This window comes from Orcinus orca, chromosome 3, assembly GCF_937001465.1.
Source record: "Orcinus orca chromosome 3, mOrcOrc1.1, whole genome shotgun sequence".
NCBI lineage: Eukaryota > Metazoa > Chordata > Mammalia > Artiodactyla > Delphinidae > Orcinus > Orcinus orca.
In genome coordinates, this window is record NC_064561.1 from 55,392,859 (window position 1) to 55,406,633 (window position 13,775).

At 47.5% G+C, this 13,775-nt stretch overlaps 1 protein-coding gene and 1 pseudogene across 1 annotated transcript in view; one reads left to right on the top strand and one right to left on the bottom strand.

Moving 5' to 3' along the window:
• GALNT10 (polypeptide N-acetylgalactosaminyltransferase 10) overlaps positions 1-13,775 on the bottom strand; it is a 311,914-nt gene that overhangs the window by 267,905 nt on the left and 30,234 nt on the right. Inside the window, exon 3 of the mRNA XM_049707809.1 lies at positions 394-454. The gene's annotated coding sequence lies outside the window, so the exon portion shown is untranslated. The remainder of the gene's footprint in view (positions 1-393; positions 455-13,775) is intronic.
• On the top strand, positions 1,166-1,746 carry LOC101270079 (glycine cleavage system H protein, mitochondrial-like; annotated as a pseudogene).

Consider the following 13,775-nt stretch of genomic DNA (forward strand, 5'->3'; position numbering starts at 1 on the left):
TGCAAGTTTTAGCCACAGCAATCAGAGATGAAAAAGAAATAAAAGGAATCCAAATCAGAAAAGAAGAAGTAAAGCTGTCGCTGTTTGCAGATAACATGATACTATACACAGATAATCCTAAAGATGCTACCAGAAAACTACTAGAGATGATCAATGAATTTGGTAAAGTAGCAGGATACAAAATTAATGCACAGAAATCTCTTGCATTCCTATACACTACTGATGAAAAATGTGAAAGAGAAATTAAGGAAACACTCCCATTTACCATTGCAACAAAAAGAATAAAATACCTAGGAATAAACCTACCTAAGGAGACAAAAGACCTGTATGCAGAAAACTGTAAGACACTGATGAAAGAAATTAAAGGTGATACAAAGAGATGCAGAGATATACCGTGTTCTTGGAGAAAAGGCAGTCTCTTCAATAAGTGGTGCTGGGAAAACTGGACAGCTACCTGTAAAAGAATGAAAATTAAAACACTCCTTAACACCATATATAAAAATAAATTCAAAATGGATTAAAGACCTAAACGTAAGGCCAGAAACTATAAAACTCTTAGAGGAAAACATAGGCAGAACACTCTATGACATAAATCACAGCAATATCCTTTGTGACCCACCTAGAGAAATGGAAATAAAAACAAAAATATACAAATGGGACCTAATGAAACTTAAAAGCTTTTGCATAGCAAAGGAAACCATAAACAAGATGAAAAGACACCCTCAGAATGGGAGAAAATATTTGCAAATGAAGCAACTGACAAAGGATTAATCTCCAGAATTTACAAGCAGCTCATGCAGCTCAATATGAAAAAAACAAACAACCCAATCCAAAAATGGGCAGAAGACCTAATTAGACATTTCTCCAAAGAAGATATACAGATTGCCAACAAACACATGAAAAGATGCTCAACATCACTAATCATTAGAGAAATGCAAATCAAAACTACAATGAGGTATCACCTTACACCGGTCAGAATGGCCATCATCAAAAAATCTACAAACAATAAATGCTGGAGAGGGCGTGGAGAAAAGGGAACCCTCTTGCACTGTTGGTGGGAATGTAAACTGATACAGCCACTATGGAGAACAGTATGGAGGTTCCTTAAAAAACTAAAAATAGAGCTACCATACGACCCAGCAATCCCACTCCTGGGCATATACCCTGAGAAAACCATAATTCAAAAAGAGTCATGTACCACAATGGAGATGCTGCACGGAGACCCTCTGCACCCCTGCAGAGTGGCGCGGAGCGTGCGGGCCGCAGTCTGCAGCCTGCATGCCATCTCTGCGCCCAACGCGCCCTGCCCGCCGCGGCCCTGGGGACTGCGAGCGCACACCATCAGGGCACAGCACACTGGACTGGCTCTGCTGTCGGGTCATAAATTCACAGACACACATGAATGGTTAACAACAGAAAACGGTGTTGGAACAGTGGGAATCAGCAATTTTGCACAGGAAGCTTTGGGAGATGTTGTTTACTGTAGTCTGCCTGAAGTTGGGACAAAATTGAACAAACAAGAGGAATTTGGTGCTTTGGAAAGTGTGAAAGCTGATAGTGAACTCTATTCTCCTCTATCAGGAGAATTAACTGAAATTAATGAAGTTCTAGCAGAAAATCCAGGACGTGTCAACAAATCTTGTTATGAGGATGGTTGGCGGATCAAGATGACACTCAGACCTAGATGAACTAATGAGTTCATATGAGAAAGCATATGAGAAATACATAAAATCTATTGAGGAGTGAAAATGGAACCCCTAACTAGTTTAAAACAGTTTAAAAAAAAAGAGTCATGTACCACAATGTTCATTGCAGCACTATTTACAATAGCCAGGACACGGAAGCAATCTAAGTGTCCATTGACAGATGAAAGGATAAAGAAGATGTGGCACATATATACAATGGAATATTACTCAGCCATAAAAAGAAACAAAATTGCATTATCTGTAATGAGGTGGATGGACCTAGACTCTGTCATACAGATGAAGTAAGTCAGAAAGAGAAAAACAAATACCGTATGGTAACATATATATATGGAATCTAAAAAAAAAAAGTTTATGAAGAACCTAGGGGCAGGACAGGAATAAAGACGCAGACGTAGAGAATGGACTTAAGGACACAGGGAGGGGGAAGGGTAAGCTGTGACGAAGTGAGAGAGTGGCATGGACATATCTACACTACCAAACATAAAATAGATAGCTAGTGGGAAGCAGCTGCATAGCACAGGGAGATCAGCTCGGTGCTTTGTGTCCACCTAGAGGGGTGGGATAGGGAGGGTGGGAGGGAAACGCAAGAGGGAGGGGATATGGGGATATATGTATATGTATAGCTCGTTCACTTTGTTATACAGCTGAAACTAACACAACGATGTAAAGCAATTATACTCCAATAAAGATGTTAAAAAAATAAATCAAGTGCTCTGCAGGCATAAGAGTGTATCTGAGATGTGTATGAATGAACCTGCATATGTTATGTGTCTTTCAGTTTGTGTGTGTCAGAGCGGGGGCGGGGGGGAAGTGGATGTGAATAATGTGTGTAGGAGGTAGACAGGTGGGTGTGTATATTTATATATATGGGTGGTATATCTGATTGTGTGTTTAGTTAATGTGTGAGAGGGAGGGAGAGAGGGAGGATGGAAGAATAAGGGATCAGTAAGAAAGGAAAGGCTGGAGGAAGGAAATTAGGAAGGAAAGCGGGAAACCAGACAGTGTGAGACCAGATCTTGCTGTTCTTTCTGGAAGCCTCTGCCAGCTCCAAGGATGCAGACTGGAATTGGTTCAGAAACCTCAGGGACTCTCTCTGGAGCCAGTCCATCTGCTGGCTTCTTTCTTCCAGGATCACCTCTCAGCACTTATCCCAGGAGGCTGGGACTGAGGAAGTGTATGTTCCGAGTGGCAAGGTGCATCTCCTTGGTTCTCCAATAGGTAGGGGGCTACTCTGTCTCTGGGTGCTTTACCTCATCTGCACCTGAGCCCCTGGGTCACCCCTAAAACCAGGCTCGCCTCTGCTTGCTGCCCACAATTTCCACATCAGCCTGCTTCTCGCTACCTCCCTTCCTCTGAGCTCTCCCATTCCTCCAGGCCACCCTGCTCACGGCCACCAGGCTTGCACTCATAAGATATAGGGTGCCCCATTGCCCTCTGCCTAGAAAGCTGTTCACGGCTCTGGGCATGACCTGTCCCTCTGATTTTTCAAGCTGGGCTCAAATATCCCCTCCTCAGGGCTTCCCTGGTGGCACAGCGGTTGAGAGTCTGCCTGCCGATGCAGGGGACACGGGTTCATGCCCCGGTCCGGGAGAATCCCACATGCCGCGGAGCGGCTGGGCCCGTGAGCCATGGCCGCTAAGCCTGCGCGTCCGGAGCCTGTGCTCCGCAACGGGAGAGGCCACAACAGTGAGTGCGAGGCCTGCGTACCGCCAAAAAAAAAAAAAAAAAAAAAAAAAAATCCCCTCCTCAGTGAGGTGTGCTCTGACCTCTCAGCCTACAGCAACACTCTTCTCCTCCTTGAACTATCCATAAAAAAAATTCTATAGCACTTTTAGTGGTGAAAAATAACATACCCACAGCAAAGTAGAAGAACATAGGTATAAAAAGCATGGTGGTTGGTTATAAACAGAACACCCATGTAACCGCCAGCCCCATTAAGAAATAAACTATTGCCTGCACCCTAGAAAGAGGCTCTCCTGCATCCCTGAATGGCGCCCCCCAGGCACACTCCCTTCTTCCTTCCTTAAGGTAACCACTACCTTGACCTTTTGGTAATCCCATCTGTGCTATTAAGCTATTGTCTCCGTGCTTTCAATCAAAATTCTAATCTCTGCTTTGTGATGTTAAGCCTGGGACCTTGCAAGGCACTTTGCTCACCACCAGCTCAGTTCCTCTTAGAAGCTGCCAACAGGGGGGCATGAGAAGGAGAGAGCTGGCCTGGAGAAGGGCAAAAGGACTTGCTTTTTCCTCTTCGCTTTCTGTACCTGTCAGCGTCACCACAGCAAATGCAGATGAAATATAAAAGCAGGCAATTGCCTTCCCAGTCTTCATTCTTTTGCTTTTCTAGAACCTACACCCTGATCTTGGGGAACCAGCCTTATTTGGGTGAGGTGAGGACACAGGAGAATTGGGGAGTTTTAAGTTAGATGTCAGCCATACAGAGACACATAATGTCCATGGAGCAAAGTTTGAGACCTCTTATTAAAGCCCAGGTTCCTCATCTGTAAAACAGGAACGAGCCGTTCTCACTAACTGTTGTATGAAGTGAGATCACATGCATAAGGGCCGATCACATCACGCATGCTAAGTGGTCATAAGATGAGAACTCCTGTTAATGCTATTATCGTGGCTGTGAGTGGGCCCTGTCCCCGCGGGAGGGCTCCTTCAGCAAGCCCGGTCGTTGGGAGGAAGAAGCAGGTCACTTGGATCCAGGGCCTTTGGGCGGTGAGCTTTGGGTGGGTGGCTGGTGGGAGCAATGACCAGCCTGAGACATAATCAGAAGCAGGTGAGGAAATCGACACTCAGGAAGAGAGAGAGACTACGCAGCAGAGCGAGGGTGAGGAAAGAGGCCCAGACAGTCCTCGCTGCCCGGGACTTCCGACCACTCACTGTCTCCCCAGCATCAGCCAAAATCTTCTCTAAGAAAGTCCCCCTACCCTTTCCCCGGGGACCTGCAGCGTGCTTTCAGCCATCTCCATGGAGCACCTGAGCTAATTCTCAAGACCTACTTACAATTCGCTTTACTGGAATTCTATCAGAGTGCCAGCCAGCAGTGTTCCTGATAAGCCACTCAAATCAAGCAGAGGCCAGGGAGGCCTCACCTGGTGATGCTGTCTCACTCTCTATGGGTGATTCCCCAGGTGACCTTGGGAAGTCTGATAACCCCACAGAGCCGTACCTGAGCCTGCAGAGTCCGGTCAAAGCCCTGCGGAGACCGGGCACAGCAGCAGGAGATTGGCAGGGGAAATGGCTGTGCTCTTCACTTTTTCACTCTTGGAAGTTTCTGTTGCTGTGCAGACCACAAAAACCGGCCGTAAATGCCCAGGCAGAACTGGGCCTTCCGGCAGTTCGCTTGGAGTGACTGACCTGAGCGGGCCTAAAAGCCGGGGCTGTGTGGGGAGAGCCCCCGCGTGGCTGCAACTTGAGGGCCAGTGTTGTCCAAAGGCCAACCCATAGTGGCCAACGGCATCCTGTGCGTCTTTGGAATGATTATGGATCGATAAAGCCATGATTGCTCCCTTGCCTGGAGAGCTGCTCTGCATTTATCAGGTAAATGAAATGGTCCAACAAGAACAATAACAATTTACACTCAGCAAACGTTATTTAACCACATGGTGATTTCATTAAGGCTGGTCACGGTTATCATCATAATAACAGTGTGTGCTTCCCACTTTCCTGCCTAAGAGTGAAAGGTTTGAGAGTACAGTCCTTGTTTGATGCACTGACATTGAATTTTGAGCTATTAGCTTGTCACTAGGAGGAAGAAAGGAAAAACGGTTGGGCAAGTGTTGCATTCAAAGGACTTAATGCCATTATTCTGATTAATTACTTAATTAATTAGCCGAACATTTGTAAGTACCTACAATGTACCAAGCACTGTGCTAGATGCAAAGGTATAGCAGTTGGACAAGATAGGCTCAGTGTGTACATTTTCTATTGCCATGTAACAATTCAGCAGCTTAAAATAAAACACAAATTTAGCAGCTTAAAATAAAACACATTTGTGATCTCAGAGTTTCTGGGGGTCAGGAATCCAGGCATAGCTTAGCTGGGTCATCTATGAGGTTGCAATCAAGATGTCAGTCAGGGCTGGGATCTCATCTGAAGGCGTGACTGGGAAAGAATCCATTTCCAAGCTCATGTAGTTGTTAGCTGGGCTGAGGTCCTTGCAGGCTAAGACTAAGAGCCATAGTTCCTAGCTAGTTGTTGGCTGGAAGTCACCCTCAGTGCCCTGCCATGTGGCCCTCCCCAACATAGCCACTTGGTTCATCAAAGCCAGCAAGAGAGGGAGTTTCCAAGCATGACAGACATGACAGTTTTATGTAACTTTATGTGATAGAATTGATATCCTATCACCTTTGCCATATTGTATGGGTTAGAAGCAAGTCAAAGGTTCTGCCCAGACTCAAGGGGGTGGTGTGAATTTAGGAGATGAGGATAATTAGGGACAACCTTAGAGTCTGTACACTACACTTAGTCTCTGCTGCGGCTCAGCTTACGGGGAAGATAGGCATAAAATAGAATCACTGTGAAGTGCGGTTCAGACTATGAGAGAGGGAGAACTCAGGTGATACCGCCCTCACTCAGTCTAATGAAGGCATATTTAAGCTGGGACTTGAGGTATGAGAAGGAATTGCTCAAATCGATTGTGGGGTAGGTGTGGGGAGGGAGCATGGGAATGTGTGATGCACAGAGGATTGCAGGCTGAGGAACTCTAAACTTATAAACTCTTAGAGCAAAAGAGAGACAGTGATTATCTAGTCTACTGGTTCTCAATCCTGGACACATTGGAATCACCTGAAGAGTTTTATAAACCACTCATGTCCAAGTCCCATGCCAGAGGCTCTGATGAATTGGTCTCAGGTGAGCTAGAAACTGGGCTTTTTAAAACCTCCCTAGGTGATTCTAATGTGCAGCCAAGGTTGAGACCCCTGCTAGTCCAGTCCCTTCAATTTTATAGATAAGGAACCTGAAGCTCAGAAGGAAATGGATTTGGTCAAGGTTTGGCACAGCTACCAATCGGCCAACCCCAGGTGACGAGTGGGGAGGGTACGGAGCTAGGAGGTAGGGTTCCTGCCACAAACAGGACTCTGTCCACTTCTCTCTCTAGGATTCAGTTTCCCCATCTGTGAAATGAGAAGGGCCAGATGATCTCCAGAGCCCCTTCAAACGCTGACGGTGCTCTGATTCTATTTGACTGAGCATCAACTCCATATCAGCCGCTGATGTGGGACAGGCATCCATCTGTCTCCACTCTGGGCTGTGTTTTTGGAAGCCTGGAGTCAGTGATGTTGTGGATCGTGGCCAAGACCCTTCTCTGAGTGAAGCTGCCTGATGGACTGGATGTTCCCAAACAAGCCGTCTTAGTGGAGACAAACCTGTCTGCTGAAGCATGAGAAGTTCACCCAGGAGGAAGCTGCTCTGGCTGGGTTTAACCTGCGGTGTGTTTATTAGGATTAGGGTTTTAATTAAAATTGACATTTCAAAGACTACCTGTGAGGGAGCCCGGCTTTAATGAAAAGCACATCATGGTGATACAGGTAACCTCCCGCTCGGTCAGGCAGGTGTTTCTGTGGAACTGAGGCAAGGGCACCCAGCTCTCTCCTCCTCTGTCTAAATCAGCTCACTATCTGTGGGTGTCGATGGACCCGGCTGCTGGTGGAGAAGGGAGGGAAAGGGCATGGAGCTCATCAAGAAGCAAATGGCCTGGTGTCCTTCCTCAGCCCTCAGTGACCTTGCCTGGGATGAGGCAGAGCTGAGTTAGGGTGTGGCCTGGAGGAAGCCACAGGGCATAAAGCAGGACATGGGTGTCCCCAGAATCACAGTTCATGAGTGACAGTCAAGACTGGAACTAAAGCCCACCTGTTCCCCCAATCCAGATTCAGGGATCTTTTCTGTGGTTCCAGGCCGCCAGGACCATAGGGAGTGAGCATTTATCAGGAACGTTAGAGAGCACACAGTGAGACATGGGGGCTGGCCCAGATCATCACTGAATTTTCTCCCCTAAAATTAATAATCAGCTCATTCGCTAAACATTTATTATTCATCAGGCATCCTGCCAAGCGTTTAGTTCCAGACATTATTCATTCAGTTTACAAACATGAGCCAGATGCTAGGTATACGGCAGAAAACAAGACAGACAAGGCCCTTGCCACACAACCATCCTCATAGGTGGTGACGAGCTTTCCCATTTTATAGATGAGCAAACTGAGGCCCAGAGGGGTTAAGAAACTCACCAGAGTCACAGAGCTGGTAAGCAGCAGAACCCCAGTCTGTCTTCACCACGTCAGCATTTGGCCTTTCCTTGCAGCCACCGGCCCAGCCCCCTGAATTTATTCAGACAGTGGTGAGGTCTGGCTCTTTATTCCCAAAGCCAGACTCCCCCACAGGGTCTGCCCAGTTCCCTTTACCAGCCAAATGTCACCGCCTTGCCTCACTGCAGTCTAAAGGCAAACTTTCCAGATTCTCTTCTCCTCCTGCCAGAGTATCTCTGCATGTCATTCAAGGCGCAGTGAAAAACCACGCCTTTTCACTACTCCCCTTAGCATTTGTTTCTTCTGCCCAAGTCGCCTTTCCTTCCCTCTTCCAACCTCAGAATGTCTAGTCGTCCTTCAAGACCCAGGTCAACTGCCCCCTCCTCTGGAAGGCCTCCCTTCCTTCTTTGAAGCAGAGATTGTCCTCAGGGCTCCCCAACACCCACCTCCTTCTGAGTATTTTTCATGAGTGTCTTGGTGTATTCATGTACCTGTCTGTCTCTCTCACTTGCCTGTGAATTCTTGGGGGTCAGGACCACCCCTGTGGCCCTTATTCTTATTGTACCCATAGTTGCTGGAACACCCTAAGTGCTCAGCAAACGTCTGTGAAATGAAGACACGAGGACAGCATGGCCTCTGTCTCTTCCGGTTTACATCCCAGCTACAGAACTCCCTTCAGTCTAGCTCTGTCCTCACTCTATCCCAGCCGCTGACTGTGGGTTTAGGCCTTAGATGCTTCATTAACTGATAATAATGAGTCACTGTACTAGCTTCAGGAGCATTGTAAATGATACAGTGTCAGGAGAAGGCAGTGGGATGTGGAATGTCAATGAGGCTGGCGTGGTTCCTGAAACAGAAAATGCCATGTGCAATCTCTGTCTCTGGTACAGCTCCCATACGCCAGGCCTCACCTGCTAACTTGGAATAATTCCATTATTCCATCCCAGTTCTAATTCTAGGCTGATTGTAGGGACTGCAAATGAGTGCCATGTGTCAGGTGTGGCAGGTTAACTAATGGGCTCCTCAAAGATATCCATGGCCTAATCCCCAGAGCCTATGACTGTGTTAACCTCACACAACAAAAGGAACTTTGCAGATGTGATTAAGCTAAGGATCTTGAGATGAAGAGATTATCCTGGATTATCTGGGTAGTGGGCCTTCAGTATGATCACAAGGGTCCTTATAAGAGGCAGAGGCAGAGAAGATGGTGTGATGATGGAAGCACACATTGGCATGATGTGATCTGAAGATGGATGGAGGGGCCACAAGCCAAGAAATAGGAGTGGGACACTAAGAGCTGAAAAAGGCAAGGAAAGGGACTTCCCTGGTGGTCCAGGGGTTAAGACTCTGTGCTTCCACTGCAGGGGGCGTGGGTTCGATCCCTGGCCGGGGAACTAAGATACTGCATGCGGTACAACGCGGCCACAAAAAAAAAAGCAAGGAAAGAGGTTCTCTCCTCAGAGACTCCAGAAGGAACCTGCCCTGCCAATTCCTTGACATTAGCCCACCGAAAATGATTTCAGATTTCTGACCCCGGCAACTATAAGGGAATAAATGTGTGTTGTTTTAAGCCACAAAGTTTAGGTAATTTGTTACAGCAGCCATAGGAAACTAATATATGAGGCAACTCCCTCTTCTGGAGAAGCTGACAGAAAGCTGTACTCTTGGGCTTCCCTGGTGGCACAGTGGTTAAGAATCTGCCTGCCAATGCAGGGTATACGGGTTCGAGCCCTGGTCCGGGAAGATCCCACATGCCGCGGAGCAACTAAGCCCGTGCGCCACAACTACTGAGCCCACGTGCCACAACTACTGAAGCCCACGTGCCTAAAGCCCGTGCTCCGCAACAAGAGAAGCCACCGCAATGAGAAGTCTGCGCACCGCAAGGAAGAGTGGCCCCCGCTTGCAGCAACTAGAGAATGCCCACACGCAGCAACAAAGACGCAACGCAGCCAAAAATAAATAAATTTAAAAAATTAAAAAAAAAAGCTGTACTCTTTTTCTGGATGAAACCTCAGAGTCATTAACACAATACATCTGGCAATCACTAACAACAGATCTGAGTTGGAAAGGGGAGCTGGAGCTCCTTTGTTTTGAACTGGGCCAAATGCCTCCTTCAACAGTTAGGGAAACGGAAGCCCAGAGCAATGAAGTCTTTCCCAGGGACGTGCAACCCATTAGTGGCAGGACTGCCTTCTACATGCCAAGATTTTTTCCCCTGTGTCAGCTCTTAAAAACCTAGGTTGGTAGCAGAAGCATCAATGGTGCTGCAACATTCTAGCTTAGACTGAGCTCTCCTACAGGAACCATGATTTTTTCCCTGCAGTCAGGGCTCCGTAAAGAAATGGTCCTGCTGGGGCCTTTCTCTGGTGCTACTCACTGCCCCTCCTGGAAGCCCAGGATCCACAGCACAAACTGGGTGAGTTCCCTAGAGCCTCATGACCAGTTTTACCAAGGACCGGCCTCTCTGGACAGATTTATTCATCGATGCTCTCGATGGAGATTCCAGGCACTACGCTAATGACTTACCTGGGGAACCATTCTGCTTTGCTCAAATCTCTCCCTCAGGAAATCGGAGCTTGTGAAATGAGAGTCCTTAGGGGAGATGGCTGTTACCTGAGAGGCAGAGATACCGAGACATTAGCCTCCCAGCAGGTGGGTTCGGTTACAGCCTCATGTGAAAAGATTGCTTCTCTACCCAAATTTATTAGCCAAGAGTTCCCTAGGGGCTCAGCTGTGGCCCATCAGGTCATCAAGACCCTCAGAGGCTCCCCACTGCTTTCCCAACAAAGTTTTGCTCACCTGGACGCTCCCAACTCTCCCTGATGGGGCTGCATCCTTTCTTTCCAGCCTTATTTTCCTCTAATGCTATAGTCAGGTTCACTGTTCACTAAGAAGAGAAGTGGGAAAACGGCTAGCCGATCAGTGGCAGGGCTGAGGCCAGAGCAAGAATGCCGAAGTCCCACCCATGCTTTTTATCCTGCTTCCCAACAAGGAACAGGGCAGGAGACATAATGTTGATGACATACGAGATCCCCAATTCAGAGTGTACTCTTGATTCTTATGATTGCAAAATCCCATCTAGACAAGTCTCATGGTTTGGCTTCATATGGGCCGTAGGCTAAATGTAGAGAAAGGATTTTTCATGATGAGCTGGGAAACCTGGGTTTTGTTCCTGTCCCTGCCCTAAACAGACTGTGTGACCTTGGGCAGTCCCTCTGCCCCTTGCTCAGTCCACTTCCATTCTGTACAGTCAACAGGGCTGGACTACATGATCTTTATAGTCCTTCCAGGAAGACACTTCTGTTTTTTCCCAACAGCCTGGAAAAACTCTAAACTAGTAAAGAAGAATTTTCCCGGGGTTGGTGGAAACTGGCCTGGCCTGGTGAGGAAGGGCCAAATCCAAAAGTTTGGCTCAGCAGTAGGAAGGGATGGCTGGCAGGGTTGCAGACGGGACTGGAAGGAAAAAAGCAGAACTGTGGGTCCTGGCAGAGCATGAAGTCAGCTAATAGAGCAGACCATTCCCTCACAAAGTGTCAGTGAGCCCTACTCTGTGCCAGATACTATGTGAGGTGTTGGGGATACAGCCACAGGCCAGATGGAAAGGCTCTTGGTCTCAAATAGGAACTTAGAGTCAATAAGGGTGAGTAGGGGGAGGCAGGCAAACAGGCAATGACAATACAAAGGGAAGGGGTGAGGGGATGTGCAGGAACAGAAAAAGCATGCCTGTCATGGTACAAGAGGGGTCAGACAAGGGTACCCAAAGAATGCCACCCTTAACCTGAGGGATCTGGTCATTTGTGAGGGAAGAAGACAGGAAGGGTGTTCCAGGCAGAGGTTCAGTCTAGGCAGAAAATGCCCAAGTCCTGGAGGTCAGCAAATAGCTAGAGTGATGAACAGAGAAGGAGAGTGCAGAATGAGGTCTGGAGCACAGGCAGCTGCTTTGTAGCCAGTGAGGAAAATGGAACAGGGGTAAATGGGAATCCATGCCTATGTCTAGATAATAAGCATAGTCTGTACCCTGCAGCCTGAGCAGAGGGCCCAAGGCCAGGATCCTCAAGGGAAAAAACTGAGTGAGGGTGCAGTTGCTGAAAAGCTGAGGGTTGAATGAGGGGAGAAAGCTAACATGAGGAAAGAGAAACAACAGTGTGTTGTGGGAGAGAAGGGAATAAATCCTCACTGACAACTTGCTATGAAGTTGGGGCTTAGCCTCAGTTTTTCATCTAAAAAAAATGGGGCTACCTCCAGGACTATGGTGAGGATTAAATGAGATAATATACATTATCTGCTTAGCGTGCAGCCTGACACGCTGAGTGGTTAATGAATTGTAGCTACCTTTATTACTACTGCATGTTAATTCATTCAACAACTGTTTATCAAGTGCCGACTACATGACAGGCACTGTTCTAAGTGCTGGGATACATCCATGAACAAAACAGACAAAAATCACTGTTCTTGCAGGGTTACTTATTAGTGCTTATTCTTTTCATGTTCACAACCCTGTGAGGAGGGTCTTATTACCCTTATTTTATAGATGAGGACTGGACACTAGGCTAAGCAACTAGTCCCAAGATCAGGAAGCTAGCCAGTGGCAGAGGCAGGATTTGAACCCAAGTCTCCGTGATGATATACACAAGGCTCCCTCCACTACCCCACCCTACCGCTATACAAAAGGCAACACAGAATTAATTACTGCCTGTACGGTATCAATTATATTTTCAACACAGATTTTTCTGTGATGGTCTGGCTTTTAAACCCTCTGTTCCCATCGGTCCTGTAAATCATACATACCCATCAGACTATGACTGGTATGGGGGCGGGAAGATGCTATTGCTTTATTCATTGGACCTACATGAACTTCAGGGAAAGTAGAGGCCCTTATAGCTGGCGTAGAGGGGAAGGTTTCCTGGAGAAGGCTGGACCTGCAGCCACAGGCAGGAAAAGGACAGGTGAGGGAGTAAAAACAGTTTAAACAATGATCCAGAGGGAGGGAGTGCACGGTGTGTGTTTGTGTGTGCAGGAATGATATATATGTGTGCATGTGTTGACTGCCTTAACAAACATTAATTGAGCACCTAACATGTCAGGTACTGAAGTAGGCACTGGGAATCACAGCAAAGAAGGTGTGCTATGTCCCTGCCCTCATGTTGCTTACAGAGAGAGAGAGAGAGAGAGAGAGAGAGAGAGAGAGTGTGTGTGTGTGTGTGTGTGTGTGTGTGTGCGCGTGCGTGTAGGGTAAAGTGAAGGATGGGGATGGAAGGTGTTGGGAAATGCACATGAAGATAAGGGCATTCATCCCAACAGAGACTGCTTTCTTTGAATTTTTGCTCCCCCAGCTGTGCTTCTTGATTTATTTCTCCACCCACCCACCCCGACACACACACACTTTTGCCAACTGGAGGAAAGGCACAGGCTCCTGGAAGCTGCCCATGGACTCAGGAAGCCCCAGATGCCAGAGTGGGGCTGTGCTGAGAGTGTGGTGCCTTGGCTCAGCCCTGCAGGCTGGTGTTCCCTTTTGGTGCGGGCCTTTTATCTTCTAGCTCAGTGCAGACAATCTATGCTAATCCAGTCTTCTGGGACCAAATGAAACAGCCGGCATTTAAAGGGCTCGAGCTCTCTTTCCTGATTACCAAGCGACCTACATAATCACTCTCACCCCAGCCTTCCTGGGAGGGCACTACCATTGACAAAGCCCAATCAGGCACTCTCTCTGCTGGGAACTGGCTATGATTTCTTCTGAGCTTGCCAAGCAGAGAGGAGACTAGGGTAGCAGGAGCCTGGCCAAGGATTCCCGAGGGCTTGTTCTCGCCTCAGATCT